The sequence below is a fragment of the Larus michahellis genome, chromosome Z (genome assembly GCF_964199755.1).
Source record: "Larus michahellis chromosome Z, bLarMic1.1, whole genome shotgun sequence".
Classification (NCBI taxonomy): domain Eukaryota; kingdom Metazoa; phylum Chordata; class Aves; order Charadriiformes; family Laridae; genus Larus; species Larus michahellis.
The window spans coordinates 37,957,978-37,973,213 of NC_133930.1; positions in this window are offsets into that span (position 1 = coordinate 37,957,978).

Below are 15,236 nucleotides of genomic sequence, written 5' to 3' on the forward strand. Positions count from 1 at the left end.
GCTGATGGATGTGCTGAAACCACACAACAGCTTAAAACTGTCCTCTTGGCAGCTGTAAGTGGGGCAAACTGTATACTAACGTAGTTAAAACACGTCCGTGTGTTTTTAGAGCAGCATTGAATTCTGAAAACCGAGCATTCAATAATACATGGTAGCATTCTGCTCTAGAGATCTTATAATGGAGTGTGTTTATAGCTTTAGCCCAGCAGTTTTAAGGGGAAAGTAAGCTTTTGCTACTTTTAATGCCAATTACCGCTGCAGTGGGTGGCATGTGGTGTGCTGAGAGGTGTGGTCCAGGCAGGAGACTCCTCGAGTCCCACAGGGAAGGTCTGTCGTGCTTTATAACAGGGACTTGGTGGATCCGGGGACTTAAGTCGTATTTGTTGAATGTCACTGGTCTTGCACAAGAACTTGCTATCTGTATAGGATAAGGTGAAGTCCAGGTGTTTGCAGCTTTAAACCAGTGGTTTTTCTTTGTTGTTTTTTTTTCCGATGCCTCCCTGTTAGACAGTCTCCCTGTTACTCTGCCAGATTTTCTTGACCCTCTTTTTCTTTAGCTCTTTGCTTTGAACTGACTCCCAGACCTAAATCCATATATGGACCTTCTTAGCTCTAATTTTGCAACAACCTGCCACACCACATTTAAGTTTAGCATACTTGGTACGTGGCAAGGCCTTCTGAATTCCTTTGCTGTTATCCCTTGTTTATGTTACAGCTGGAGCTCAAAAAAGCTAATTCACAGGCTTCTTGTAGCGCAGCCCATAATTCAGATTAGAGCTGACCTTTCTCTGGGCCAATGTGTAAAACCCATCATATAAACTCAAAGAGTAGTTACAGTCTTAAGCTTTAATTGCTGCTACTGATCTCAAGATGTGAGGCAAACTGACAGCAGTGTTTGTAACATCCAGGTGATTCATGCTAGTTGCAACTGTCAGTTCATCTCATCAGCTTTCTGCCATTCCTTGTCTTCTTGTGATGATTGCATCTTACGTCTCTTGGTTGAAGCATAAATTGTCATAGCCGGATGAATGATGGTAACAGCAACCATTAGTTTAACTGGTCTTCTCCTGAATTTGTATGTTAACTATTTTTAATCTGAATCCTTGCCTTACCCACAAGACCTAATGCTAGCCTATCCCACTGCTACTGAATGTGTTTTCTTAGTCCAAACTGGTACTGGCAGTCCACCTACCTACGTTCTCATTTTCTCCCTCACCCTAGGGTGTTTTTTCCAGTTTCAGTCCTGCTTCATGGTAAGCATGTGGGAGAAAGAAAGCGTTCTGAGAAATGGATAAATAAGGAGTGTCACTCTTAATTTCAAAGGAGATACCTTTTTCTTCCATCTCCCAAAGTCACATATTTTGCCATCCTTAATCTAACCCTTAAATGATATTTCTTAAATCTTTTCTTGGCTAATACTAGTACTTGTGATTTCTTACAGTTCTTGTATTGATAGAATTCTGTATGCAAAACTTTTTAGATAATAGGAATCATATTTAGCATCTACTGAAATTACATGTCCACGGAGGTAAACAATGCTTTTTAGTTAAGAGTATAAGCAATCTTATCTCAAGTATTCGTTTGAAACACAGTTCAAAATGAAAATCCCAGGTTATGTGTGTGCTACATTAATGTTAGGTGTTGTTCTCTCTTCACTAAGAAACTAGCAGTGCTTGTAATGGTAGGATCCAATAAAATGAAAAAATCTGAAATTTGTTGGCAAAGCTTCTGTAAATGTGTGCAAGAATGAACTGCCACTTCCAATAGAAATCTTGTGTTTTGTTTTGCATGCATATAAAATAAAGTAAGTCTATGAGGGGAGCTACATATGTAAAATGTACATTCTCTTGGTAGCTCTGCATATTTTGAAACTGTTCTACCTGTAGTTCCTCAGGCAATGAGTAAAATATTAAGAAGACAGACTTGTTTCCAGATCATTTGCATCACAGATAATTTTCAAGTTCTTGTTAAGCTATTAGAATGGAGAATTACTAGCACATAATTTTTTTTTTGTGTAAAGTATAACAACCTTGTGAGCTCATCACTCACTAAACAGATGAGAAATCAATCATGGTTGTCAAGTTAAATAAAGAGCTGTAATTCTAAAGATAACAATACTTGTTTTGTTTTTTTTCAGGTAGAAAGCATCTTTCTTCAAAATATGTTTGTTTGTACTTTTTTTACATAGTGTTTAAAATAGTGCAGTACTCCTGAGTCCAAACTTTCAAGAAGTGACAGATAAGTGTAGTTAGTTTCTTTAATACACAGTTGAAATGCTGCCCGAAGCAGATATAAGTAAAAAACCATGGCTAACTAAGGACACTTCTGTCAGTTTTCTTGTATACAAAAATTATACATTCACTGGACAGTGGCCTTTTGTATTATACTTAAACATCATGGAGAAGAAGCATTAAGTATATCGCATAGCTTTCTTCTTTTGGTTTCTTGGCATTGTCTGACATTGCATTCTAGCCTTGTATCCCTGTTTGAACAACAGTATTTCATGTCATAGGCAGTTATCCTGGCAAGGATAAGTATCTGTATATATGTATCTGACTATACGTAAAATTCAGTTGTTATTGCTTTTTAATGACAAATTGGCCAAGTAGTATGTAGACAACTTCTTTTATTAGCATACAATGTCGTTGTTTCACTGCATGACCAGGAACCTTGCTTGTTCAAACATTTCTGAAATATTAGATATTACAAGTGAGAACAACTTTGCCTTTCTGAACATAATGCCCTGCTTTATTTTCTTCCACTGGTTTCCTATTCCTATCCTCATTGTAATGTCTGAATGCTCTTAGAGTTACCTAGGGAGCCCTGCTGCTGCTAACAAGAAGGCAACGTCTGTGTTTCTTGGTTGAAATAACTTGTGTAGATGAGTTCTGCTCAACAAATGTTGACAGAGACCAGAACAGTTTTCCAGAAGCCCTTGCTCATGGCCAAGGCTGCAGATGTTGAAAGTGATTGTAAGCCTGTGTTTTCTGGCTTTAGTAAAATGAAAATTTGCAAGAATATTAATGTAAACTCATGCTGTAGACATCCAGATTGTGGTTAAAGACTAGAGTTGTTATAAATTATGACACTTGGAATATACCTGCCAGTTTCTCTTCATTTTTTTTTTTTCCTGTTGTGCTTAAGAAACAAAAAACACATGCTACAGCTCTGTCCCTGAAACATGACAAGGTGGTTGCACTGCTGTGTTGACCAAGGTCACGCTGCTGATTAATCTGGGATTCTGCAGGTGATTAATGTCTCTGGAGCATGTGCTAGGAAGCTGTGGTGCTATTTTTATCTTAGAAACACTGTTTGTGAACCGGTACCCTTCTCCAGCAGTTAAAGCCGTGATGAGATCGGCTCTTCTCTGAAATTGTATACCAGGTCTACCTCTTCCACAGAGCTGGAGTTGTTGCTATGGATAGTAACCACAAAGCTGACTGACTTAAGTCTCCCCAAAGATGAGATTTACCTGCATAGCTAAAAATCAAGACGTAGGAGTTAACTGCCGGTTCAGACCAAGCGAGTGTCTGGCTCCAAGAGTCTCTCACTGACCAGAGACCACAGATGGATACCCAGGGAGAAATAAAAGGAGCTTCTGCATGTGATACCCTCCTCTGTCATCTTCCCCCATTAGAGTACTCTCTTACCTTCTGACTGTTCCGCAGCCCCAGGGAAGTCAAAAGACTGTAGTTTGTTTTTTTAGTAACCCTTATAAGACATTGTTAAAAACCCCTTGAGTGTTCCCTTGAACCCGTCTAAATTCTTTGTCATGTCTACCTGGAGGAGGTGTAGTCTCTCAGTTCTCTTTTCCAGGAGGTTTAGTAGTTCACTATTGAATGGGAGGAGCACCTAAGGCGATACCATTGAGCTTATGCTATGTCAGTTATTGGTTTCTGGCAGTCTTCAGCAACACAGATTTTCAAAGTGTGCAATTTTGCATCATCCTCTGTTCCTGTCTTTTTATCCCCTTTTGCTAAATCAATGTGTGTACCCATGTTTATGAATTTTGATGGGCAAAAAAATAGTCCTTTTTTGCCCAAGGGATTAGGAAAGTTGTCTCCCAGCCTTCCAGCTGTGAAAAACTCTTGCAATGTTTTGGGGCTTTTTTGTCAAAGCTAGATAACGTAAAAACACCTATAAGTAGAAGGCTACTGAGAATAACAGCTGTCACCTCCGAAGCCTTCAGATCCTGCAATATTCAGTCCTGGTGCTTGCAGCTTTAAATGCCATAGTGCATAATGCAGATACTAACACGGATTGCTAGAAATAGGGAGATGCTATCAAGGGTGGTTTTTACTTTGAACTGGGGACTTGTTTATTCCTCTGTACTGTAAGTGGTGAAATGACATTTCTAGTGATGGTGGTGGTAAAATACACGTGGACCCATAGTATGATGAACGGATGAAGTCTCGCCTTTCTTTTAAAGGCGGGGAAGCAAATAGAGGGATTCTTGGAATATGTCTGTGGTTTTGGTATCTGCTGTGGCTGTTTCAGTTTGCATCTTTTTCAGTTAAGCTTTTGTAGTGTTGTTAATGACTCACATTCTGAATACCTCCTATTAAGATAAAGTAGCTTTGAGGTGGTGAATAGGAAAGGATAGTTGTTAATCTGGAGAATGTTTAAAGGATGTTGGTAGGGAGGAACTCTGCTAGGTGCACGTTAATATAGGTAAAGAGGAGTTACGGTATTTCTAGAAATATGTAATAGCTGTGTACATCTCAGCTAGTTTTGTTGCTGTTTAATGTTAGTGATCAGGAAATAGATTTCACCTTTTTTATTCTTTAATGCACAAAATCCTGTTTGTCAGTAGGTATTTTGTTTACTGTGAAGTGGAGGCATAAATCTTATTTGTCACCTCGCAAGTGCAATGAGATACCACTGCAAGTGTCATCTGAACCAAAGGTGGTAGCAGAGAGAGAGTAGGGCAATAGTATTAAAAATAAGATTAGTTTTTAACCTTGGTCCTGAAACTGGAGAATGGCTCATTCTGGCTTTCCAAAAATGTGAGTTGTACTTTTTTTTCCCTTTCTTCTTTGCCTCGTTGGAGGCTGATCCCAAAGACTAGGATAAAAATTACATTCCCTTAGTTTCAAAAAACTTATGCTGGTCTTAACCTGATCCAAGGAAATACAGAGAGGGTAAGTAATTGTGCCTTCTCCTTTGTTATACCTCAGAAATTTAAGTGTACACATCTGTGAGGCCTGCTTGTAGCTTTGATTAATGCAACATGCGTCTTCATGGCCTTTATGTTTGGCTTATTCATCAAACATAACATTTAAATGTGCACTTTCCATTGAGAAGGTTAAATGCAAATTCACTTCCATTGAACTAAGTAGCTTTTCCTCTTTATATAAAAGACTAAACATGTATTCACTCTGTGAATAATCATGTGATGTGTACAGAAAAAAGTAATTAAGGTTTTTCAAATACAGGAGACATGTCTACGTTTTCTGGGTCAGATATGCTAGCACGTAGGAATGCCGTTAAGGCAAAATGAGGAACTGGTCTACGTTGCTCTGTGCTGGCTAAGCAGACCTCTCTCCTTATAGGGTATAGTATGGAGAGAAATAAAATGCAATTATGCTAAACAATTAATTCCTATTTGTATAGGAATCTTTCTCCAAGAAACCGTAGCTGGCCATGCTGTGGTTTGCAAGACAGCAACCCCCTGAGATTTACCTCCTCGTTTGTGTTTTTTTTGTTCTGAGTTACTCTGTGGATCTGCTATACTGAGATCATTAAGAGTCAAAAGCTGGTACAGTTCTATTAGACACCTTTTTTAATAATGAAGCCCAACTACTTCAGCAGACTAAAGTAAAACATGTTTGGATTCTGTATCAACTGTGCATTTTACATTTCTTGCTAGGCATCTTTAAATAAACTAGCCATCATTTTTATTCACTTGTCTACAAAGGTATATTATGTGATGATGTTTTTATTTTTAGAAACACTCTTTATCTGAAATATTTTGACACAATAAAAGTCAGGCTTGGACAATTTCTGAATCATTTTCTACAAAACCCCAAAACTGAAAAGCACTCTTTAGAATAGAACTGAGGAGAACAGATTACAGTTTTACATCAGCTGTGTGGGAGATTTTATAATCCTTCCTCCATCTTGTCTTCAGAAACCCAGTTCCATTTACACTCACATGGATGCAAACTTAAATTCAGCTATGTGTGAGAACACGGCCTGACCTGTCTCTTATTTTGTAGCACTATGACTTAATACGTTTGCTTTTGCTTATGTTTATCTAAATGTTATAGCTGTCACATAGAGCAGTAATATAGTAAATACGAAGAATAGCAGTAAATCTGCAGTTGGTGTGAGAGTTTTCCAAAGTGTCAGATTCCATGTTGCACCGAAACTGTGTAACATGAACATAAAAACAAAGCCGCTGCTAATTGATGTGAAAAGGTTTCACACTTTAAAAAAATGCTGTAAATGGCTGCTTAAAATAGTCGACAACATAAGCTTAAAATCACTCTCCACTGATCTAGCAGGACTGTCATTCTTTACTGAAGATGAGTGTTTAAAGCACAAGATCATGGTAGTGTGTTATTATTTAAGTTTATTAATCTGAAATATTTATTATCACATGATTGAATTAATAGAGTGGTGTTCTTCAGGGCAAAACTTCTTATCAATCACCTTGCTGCTCCTGGGCGATAGGAAAATATGCTTTTGAATGTGTGAGTGGTGGTAAAATGTAATGGAGGAGCTCCTTTGTTTTTTTTCATCGTTAGCTGAGGTGGTGGCACAGTTGGTTTGACTTTACTTCTCAGGTAGAGCTGACCAAGCCCCATTTCATATTGAATCATCTGACCTGTAGCAAGAGTGTTGAATGCTCATTGCAGAAGAGAGAAATTAAAAGTTTCTCAAGTCCAAGGCAAACAGAGGTAGCACATAAATTTCTGATGTGTAGCATTTCCTGCATTCCTTCTTTGTTAAAACCCAGTAATATGCTGCTATATGTAAACGTGAAAAAGAAGAAACCATGTGGCTATGTTCCACTGGAACAGCAGTTCTCAACTGCAGGTGTAGAAAACTGATTTATATTAGACCCTCAGCAAATTTTTCAAACCTTTTTGGACTTGGGCTTAACAGTATTATGAGGTTGTGGTTTTTGGAGTAACTTCTCAATGCTTATTTTCAGAAGCAGTCACTCAAGGTTTTGATCCTACAGTGAGAAGTGCTAAATGCTATTTTAATACAGTCTGAAGGAAAAAGTGAAAAACGAAAAGGCTTTTATGGTAAAAAGCACTTGCGCCTCACATATTTTATCATAATATCCTGAGTTTGGCTGTGGCTGCTGGAAAATTATTTAATATAAAGACAGATTACAAGATAATCACTCTTAAACATACAGAAGCCTGTCCTCAGACACTAGGGGGTGCAATAAAACCTTATTGCTGATGCCTTAAGAGATGTGACCTACCTTGACTTGAAGCTCTGGTTGTAGATAGATGGATTTCCTCTATGTGGTTGTGCTAAGAAAATGCCGTGGCTGAAATACTCTCCTCTTAATGACAGTGTTGTCTAGAATACTACCTGTTGGTTTAGAACACGGGACGATGTTTGAATCCTAGTCTTAAAAGCAGAGAGACAAAAAAACATACACAATATGTTGCGTATTTTGCGAGGCCCTCTCATGTACTGAAATAATTTATTCCATATTTTTCTGCACCAGATAGCTTTGATTTGTAGGCTTATTTACTAACAGATGAAAGGGTGATGAAGATGGTATTTGAACTACTACTTTCCCCATGTGTTTAGGAGCTGTGCCTGAAATGCAGGTGAGTTTTCAGTTAACGGTGATGAATGCCATACTGAGTAGGCCTGAGTCTGCCACTGTTCCCCAGTGGTCTTTGCTTGAAATAGCAACTGAACGTGGTGCGTAATATTGAGCTGGATCTTTGGGAAGGAGAAGCACCATGGTAAAAAGCCACTCACAGTTGTGGAAGGGTGGCCCAGAAACAGCGAGCTCACAGCAGCCACACAGCTCACACAGTGAGAAGGGTGCAATGAATGGCAAAGGGGTGGGCTATAGCAGGCATTTTAGGGGCTGATGTAGTACCACTGCATGTTCTAGAACCTTCCGCTGGAGGTTTTGTGGCAGATACATATTAATAAGTCTTCAGCAGCAACCTTCCCTGAATGTGGGAAGTAACGTGCACCTCTAACAAATTTCTGTAAATGTTTGATTCAGATCAATTTTCTGTCATTAATTGTTTACTATTTAAGCATTTCTTCATGCCAGATGGAATGCAGTAAGTCTGGAAACTCAAACTAATAGTGACTGATTTTCAGGAAACTGATAGAAGGTCTTTCAGGATCTGGAGCTGTTTTCTCAGGATGTCATCCAGATCCCTTTAAAGCATTCATGATTTTAATTTTTATTCTTCCAGGTAAAGAGCATTACAGATCTGTATGGTGGCAGATACCCAGCACAGAAGAAAAAGTTTGGAAAGCTCATAACAAAGTTTGACACAGCGTAATTCAGAACTGCATTTTAATCTGCTCTTGGTTGTTGGTATGTATTTCCTTTCCAAGACTGGAAAAAAGCAGTAAAAGGATGTTGACTTCCAAACTTACACCCTCTGATACTTATGCTAGAAAGGCATAGGTGAAATACAGAAAGGCAGTTTAAATGAAAACTTAGATGGCAGAGCACAAGTTGTAGCTTGCAGAGAGAGGGCCTGCATATATATTTTACTCCTTTGTTTTGTCCTCCTCTGATCTTTTGGTGCAGATATAGTTTGAGGATACCCAAACTTCATAACTGGGTGTCAGCAGTCAGATGTTCTGGTGCAGCTCTTGCCTGAAGGTGACTTAGTACCTTATATTACATTTTACAAATAAAGGAGGGGTTTATTTTTCTTCTTTGCCTTGAAACAATTGTCATTTAGGTAAACAGCTGTCAGCGTGCTATTTGCAAATCTATTGGTTGCACAATATAGTACCGAAGTATGACTATATACCCATACTGGCAAAAACTTCTGCTAGTCTAAATGTAAAAGACCTACTACTATATACTACTGTGACAATATAAAAATATAGCTATAATAAAAATAAAATATAGCCATAATAAAAATAAATGTTACTGTCTGTAAGTCTGAAAGCACTGTGATGACTTTGAGATAGAGAACACTAATGGTGATGACTGTTCAACTCTTGGTAGGAAATATAGGATTTCTAACTTATTTTGGGGCTTTTTGTATGCTGTGTCTTTTAAACTTGTTGGAAGATATGCATGCATCTAATCTACTGAGAAGTAATTAGTTATACTTTAGGGTTATTTTTTAACATTTTGTTCTGTTCCCCAAATCCAGAAATGTCATTCTAAACATTTTACCATGGTGAGGTATAACCTCCTCTAGAGAGCAAGGGCCCTGCGTATGTGATTGCTGTTTATCCACATGAGACCATTTCTATGCAGGGCTGTAGCTTTGTGGTATCATTGATGTAGCTAACGTAAGCCGCTTGAAGGTACTACTTACCTGTTATTTAAAATATATACATATCTCGCCAACATGAGTCATTTAGAGGGATCTCAACCTAAAACACATAGGTCAACTTACACAATTTTGAGAGGATTTTGTGTTTAACCCCCTTTTTTCATAGATCAGGTGCCTACACTGAACAATTATTAATCTTCCTCTCTACAGTGGCTGATACCATGTTGCTGGCTTACCTCTGGCGCTTTACTTTCTTCTTACCCTTTCTTTCCTTTCCCACCTCTGTGTCACCTCCAAATAAGACATGCTTAAAGAAATCCAGACAAAACCCCTGTAGTTAGTAGCATTGCTTAAATTCATCTTGACATTGCATCTGAATATGATTTCTTTTCCAAAGAACACTGCAGTTGGTTGATAAAAATACACACTGCCTTCTGAGAGATCATCCTGCTAAATTGCCTCTGATAAATGAGGATGTACAGACAGCTCTCTCAAAAAGAAATTAATAGTTTATCATCACCCCAGTATAAATGATGATAGAGTGAGTTAGAAAGAATGGAGATTTTGGCAAAAGCCACTTTCTTATGGTATTTTGTAGTAACAAATGAGCATACGTCCCAGAAGTCTGTAGATAATGAAATAGACTCATCACCACCTGCTTTCCCACAAGTGTAGGAAGCTTAGTCAGCTTAATTTTATTGAATCAATTTTGTGTAGTGATTGGTTTCCAGATAAGTAGCAGTGGATAATAAATCTGACACCCAGCTGTAGAAATGGAGCAGTGTAGGACCTGCAGTCCCTTAGGACTTTACCTGGGTGTTTGTGGTAAAGCTTGCATGGGCAACCTCTTTCCACACAGCTCATCAACTACATCATCTCTCTGGCTGGGAAACAGAAATTAAAATCAGACTTAGTAAATACAATTATTGTTCAGAGCTTTCTTTAATAATGAAACAGATGCTGTAATGAGTGTGATTAAATTGTTTCCTGCATGCATAAAGACATGAATGACCAGTAATTCCCTATGTAATTGAAACCTTGAGTGAAATTAGTTTCCCACTTGTCCTCCTTTTTTGTGATTTTTCAGTAGATGAATATTGGAGGACAGTTTTCAGGCATCTCTGGAAATAAAATATGGAACTTAAAAAGGACTGATAGGACTGAAAACACACAGGCTGTTGCATACTCTTGAATAAAGCAGTTCCCTCTGATGTTGGTAAATATATGCGAGCAGCACCAGAAGCAGAGTTTGACACTAATTAAGAATGTCAGATATTGACCTTGTCCTCAGCAATATCCCAGAGGAACTTTCCATCTAACCACACTTTTTTCTCTGACCCGTATCAGAATTATAATCATTCACATTTCCTCATCTTGTGGTAAGCTACCTGTCAAACTGAATATGGAAAAAGCAAGGCTAAATCTATGTGCAATTAAACTGGGACAAAATCAAAGTTTCTACAACTCATGAGAGAATGTACAAGGGGAAATGAATCCAACTTTGAGAACTTTGTCTGATTTTTGTGGGGGGAGGGAGAAGGGTTTCCCCTGCACTCCATTCTTATTTAATATAAACATATACTACCCATACAATATCTTTTGTGTCCAAATGACTGTACAGCAGGTACTGACCTGAGGCTACTAAATAGCTTTTTGGTATCCATTTGAATGTCTAAATGGCAGACGTTTTGGACTATCTTGGCCTAGCTGTTCAAATCATTACCTTAGGTGTCAAAGAACAAGTAAAAGTTGTATTTTATCTCCATGCGCTGCCTTATTGAGAAAATAATGTGTATATATTTTCAAAAAGCAGTTACAGGAAGCAGAGTTTCTTTCTGATTTAATTAATACATGTACCCTTTTAGGGATTCATAGGTGCAAAATCAATTTTAGTCACAGATTACAATGAGCCATACTACCTGTATTGGCCTACTGAAGAGCATGAATTACTAACTTTGACAGCTATAGATAATCCTGCAGCTTTCTGTCTTGATTGTCAATGACTATTAAAATGGCAGAAAGTCCCAGGATCCCTGAGGGGCATTTGATCAACTGAATTTAAGGTATATTGTCCTCTAGAATCTGTGAGACGACTGCATTCAGTTTTGAGGCCCCAGCATAACAAAGACGTTGATGAACATAAATACAGCAAGTGCCACCAAGACAGTTGGCCTCTGCTGGAGCAGACTCTGGGAGGAGGTGACGAGGGAGGTGGGTTTGTTCAGCTTGGAGACAGGGTGGCTTTTGGGGGCTGAGTGGCACCCTTCCAATGCTGAGGAGGAGGTTAGTGAGAAGTCAGAGCCACACTCTTTACTGAGATGCACAGCAGGAGATAGTGATAGTAAGCTAAAACAGAGAAGGTTCTAACTGGATGTAAGGAAAGTTACCGTGGGGCATAATGAAGTAGTAGAAAAGGTTTCCCAGAGAGATTGTAGTATGTCCATCTCAAGAGGTTTTAAAAACCCAACTAAACAAAACCCAGAGCATTCTGATCTGAATTCAGTATTGACCCTGATTTGAGCAGGAAGCTGGACTTCTGACATCCCTTCCAGCCTAAGTGATGGCATGTTCTCTGTGGTGAGAGAAGAAAGGTTTATACAGACAGAAATATTTTACCTTCTCATACTCTTCTCCACATGGGCAAAATTGGAGTGGTCAACGAAAGTGTTACGAAAGTTTAAAAAGGCTTTAAAAGTTTGAATGTGTAAGTCTGTGTACTAGATTCCTCTGCAACTAATAAACTTCAAATTTGACATTAAAGCTGTTTGTGATTTATAAAGGAGCTGTCAGAAGGTTTAGGCTTTGTCAGAAATTGTCTTGAATGCCTGCTGTAACTGGCATAGCCTTACTTTTTTACTGTTGTTAGTACTCTGTGTTTGCTTCCACTACAATTGTAGTAGAATTGAATTTCCAGCCTTCCTTGTAAATCTCCTTTCAGAATTTTGGGGGCAGGAGCTGAACTGAGGAGTTGAATCAGTTCATATCACAGTTGAACACCAAATCAGTTTAAGATTTCTTTGACAATTATATTCAGACCACCAAGTTAAATTTGAGGGATGTATATCTGATGAGAGCATTGACGGCTATGTCTTACAACTATTATGACATATTGATAGAGTGTTTTTAAATGCCATAGAAAGAATTTCACTGAAGTCAACAGATATACAAAGATTTCTCTTAGCTGAGAATCTGCAGACATAAATAAAATTTGTTCTCATTTGACTGCTGTCAGAATTTCATGTTCTTGGTAATTAGAAGGTAGTCAATCTTGAATGTCCCAATCATTAGAAAACTTCAGAAAAATATAGAAAATGTTACAAAACCTATGAATGGTTGCTATGTTTATCTAAATGGATACCCTTTGGTTTGGACTATGCATGGCCCCAGCCATCTGTAAAATCATCTGTAAAAGCCAGCAAGAACATGTCTTGTTAGGTTTCACCAGCTGCAGGCAGCCACAAATCTTGGCTTATTAGGAAACAATTTTCAAAATGCATTTTTTGGAAACTATGTAGTCTTCCTGCTTTTCCTCCTTTTAATCTCTCAGGGTTTGGGGTTTTGTGTTTGGTTTTTGGGTTGTGTTTTTTTGTTTTTTTTTTAGTGCTGTAATCACTATAACATCGTGGAACCAGATTTGTAACCAAAGCCAGATAGGTTTGCCTTTTTTTTTCCCCTCCGCTGTCTCATCTCAGAACCAAATGGAGATATCGAAGTTTTGAGTCAAAGTGGTAAACAGTAAAATCTTTCTTGTCTTGCACCCAGCAGATGGAATCTTTTCAGGACTTTTTAGGAAGGTATTATCTCAGTGTTTTTAGTTTTTTTTAATATGCAATGGCTTAAGCTCAGTTCTATGCAATTAAAATAACTGTAGCTCCCATCCGAAACAGTGACCACTTGGAGTTTCAAATTGTAGGTTTTATTTGGGGATTTTCATATAAACATTTTATTGTGCTGTTCATTAGTTGATTTCTTTCCCTGTAATTGAAACCTGCAAGATGATAAATGATTCTGCCATTAATAACTGGAATAAGGTAGAACCTGAATTTTTCATGTATCTGGAGATGCAAAAGCAGTTTCAATGCTCTCTTGGGTCTTTTTCGATTGCAGTGATTTTTGTCTGAAGCCGCCATTCAGCAATGCACTCATGTGGAATCTAGAGAGCTCTAAATATGATAGTGCCGAATTACTGGAGCTCTTCCAAACACAAAAATTTTAATTGGCTTAAGTTTCCACAAACACAGCATAACATTTTAAGTGGAAGATTTTTAATCATTCCTGCTGCTGCATATTGTCTGTCCAGTTACCGTCAAAAATACCCCATGTATGAAATATTTCCTTCCATTTCTTATGGACCTAGCAAAAAACAGAGTAACATTTCATTTTAAATGTCTTTTTAGTATTAATTTGTTTAATATTTCTTATAGTTAAATTAATCACAGTGGTAGTCGTATTTGATAAATTTATCTGTGGCATATGTTCTTCACATGGCATTTAATGTGTTTTAGAACTAGCCCGGTTATTATAACAATTTGTTACTGGAAGAAAAAATAAAACAATAAGAGATGAAACACATTTTGCTTTATCCTTACTTATTTTCCTACTTCTTTTGCAGTTTCTGTGAATGAACAAAACTGATAGTATTTGAACTATCCATTATTTTTCATAAATCAATGAGAGGTTATGATAAGATGTGTAAACAGCTTCTGTTGACAACTTCTTGGAGACTAAACAAAGCATTTGCAAAGAACTTGCAACTATTGCTTGACAATAGCTAGATGTAGAAGAAAACAAGTCTTGGTAAGTTAACATGGAGAGATACTGAACCGTTGTATACCTCCAGGTGCTTCTCAAGAAGAAATGACCATTTCAGGAAACCAAAAGATGTTAACTGTCATGTATTTGCTATGGGCATACCTGGAAAATAATCTCTTACCTACAGGAAACTGGTGTGTTCCTTTTTTCTTTTTATTTGGAGATGGATCCAGAAAGGGGGGGAAACAGGAGGAACTTTGCAAACAGTATAGAAAAAGAGAAATTGTGTAAAGGTGAGTCTGCATAGTGCCTATCGTGTATGTCGAGTACAAGGAGCGGGAAAATCCTGTGCCTGTCTCATTTTCCTATCACTCCTTTTTTTAATTTACAAACTCAGATGCGATGTCCTAAATCCTCTTGGAGCACCCTAGTAAGAGAACTACCATTCGTAATTCATAGTGACGAATCAAACACACCAGGAGAGACAGATGATGTTTCTGTTCTTGTAAAATATTCTCTCTCAAAAGGATGAACACCCACTTGGGAGCCAGATCTTACATACTCTTTGCTCAGGAGTGGCATAGAACAGCAGGAGGGAAGATCATAAATGATCAGCTACACCTGAAAGACACTCCCTGCCTAACTCTTGCCCAGGCATTTGATTTCAATGGGAGATTGGTACAAAAGGCCAAGGTATGTGAAGGGTTTTCGTAGTGGCCTTATTTTTCTTCCTTTAAAATCAATGGATCTCCAATAAAGGCTTCAACAGGATCAGTTGTAGGTCATGATGACTACCTTTGAAAATCTTGACTGTTAATTTCAGCAACTGGTAGTTGAAGAGTGTCGTAGCTGCAGAAAATAGTGTATTTAAGAGAATAATTGCTCTTTTAATGATAGTGTTGTTTTAGCTGTGGTGATCTAAGGACAGACAGGAGGCAAAGTATATATAGAAATCATGTGTCTAATTAGACCAGGTAATGTAGCAGAAAAAAATACATAAATTTTTAAGCATGTGAGTAATTT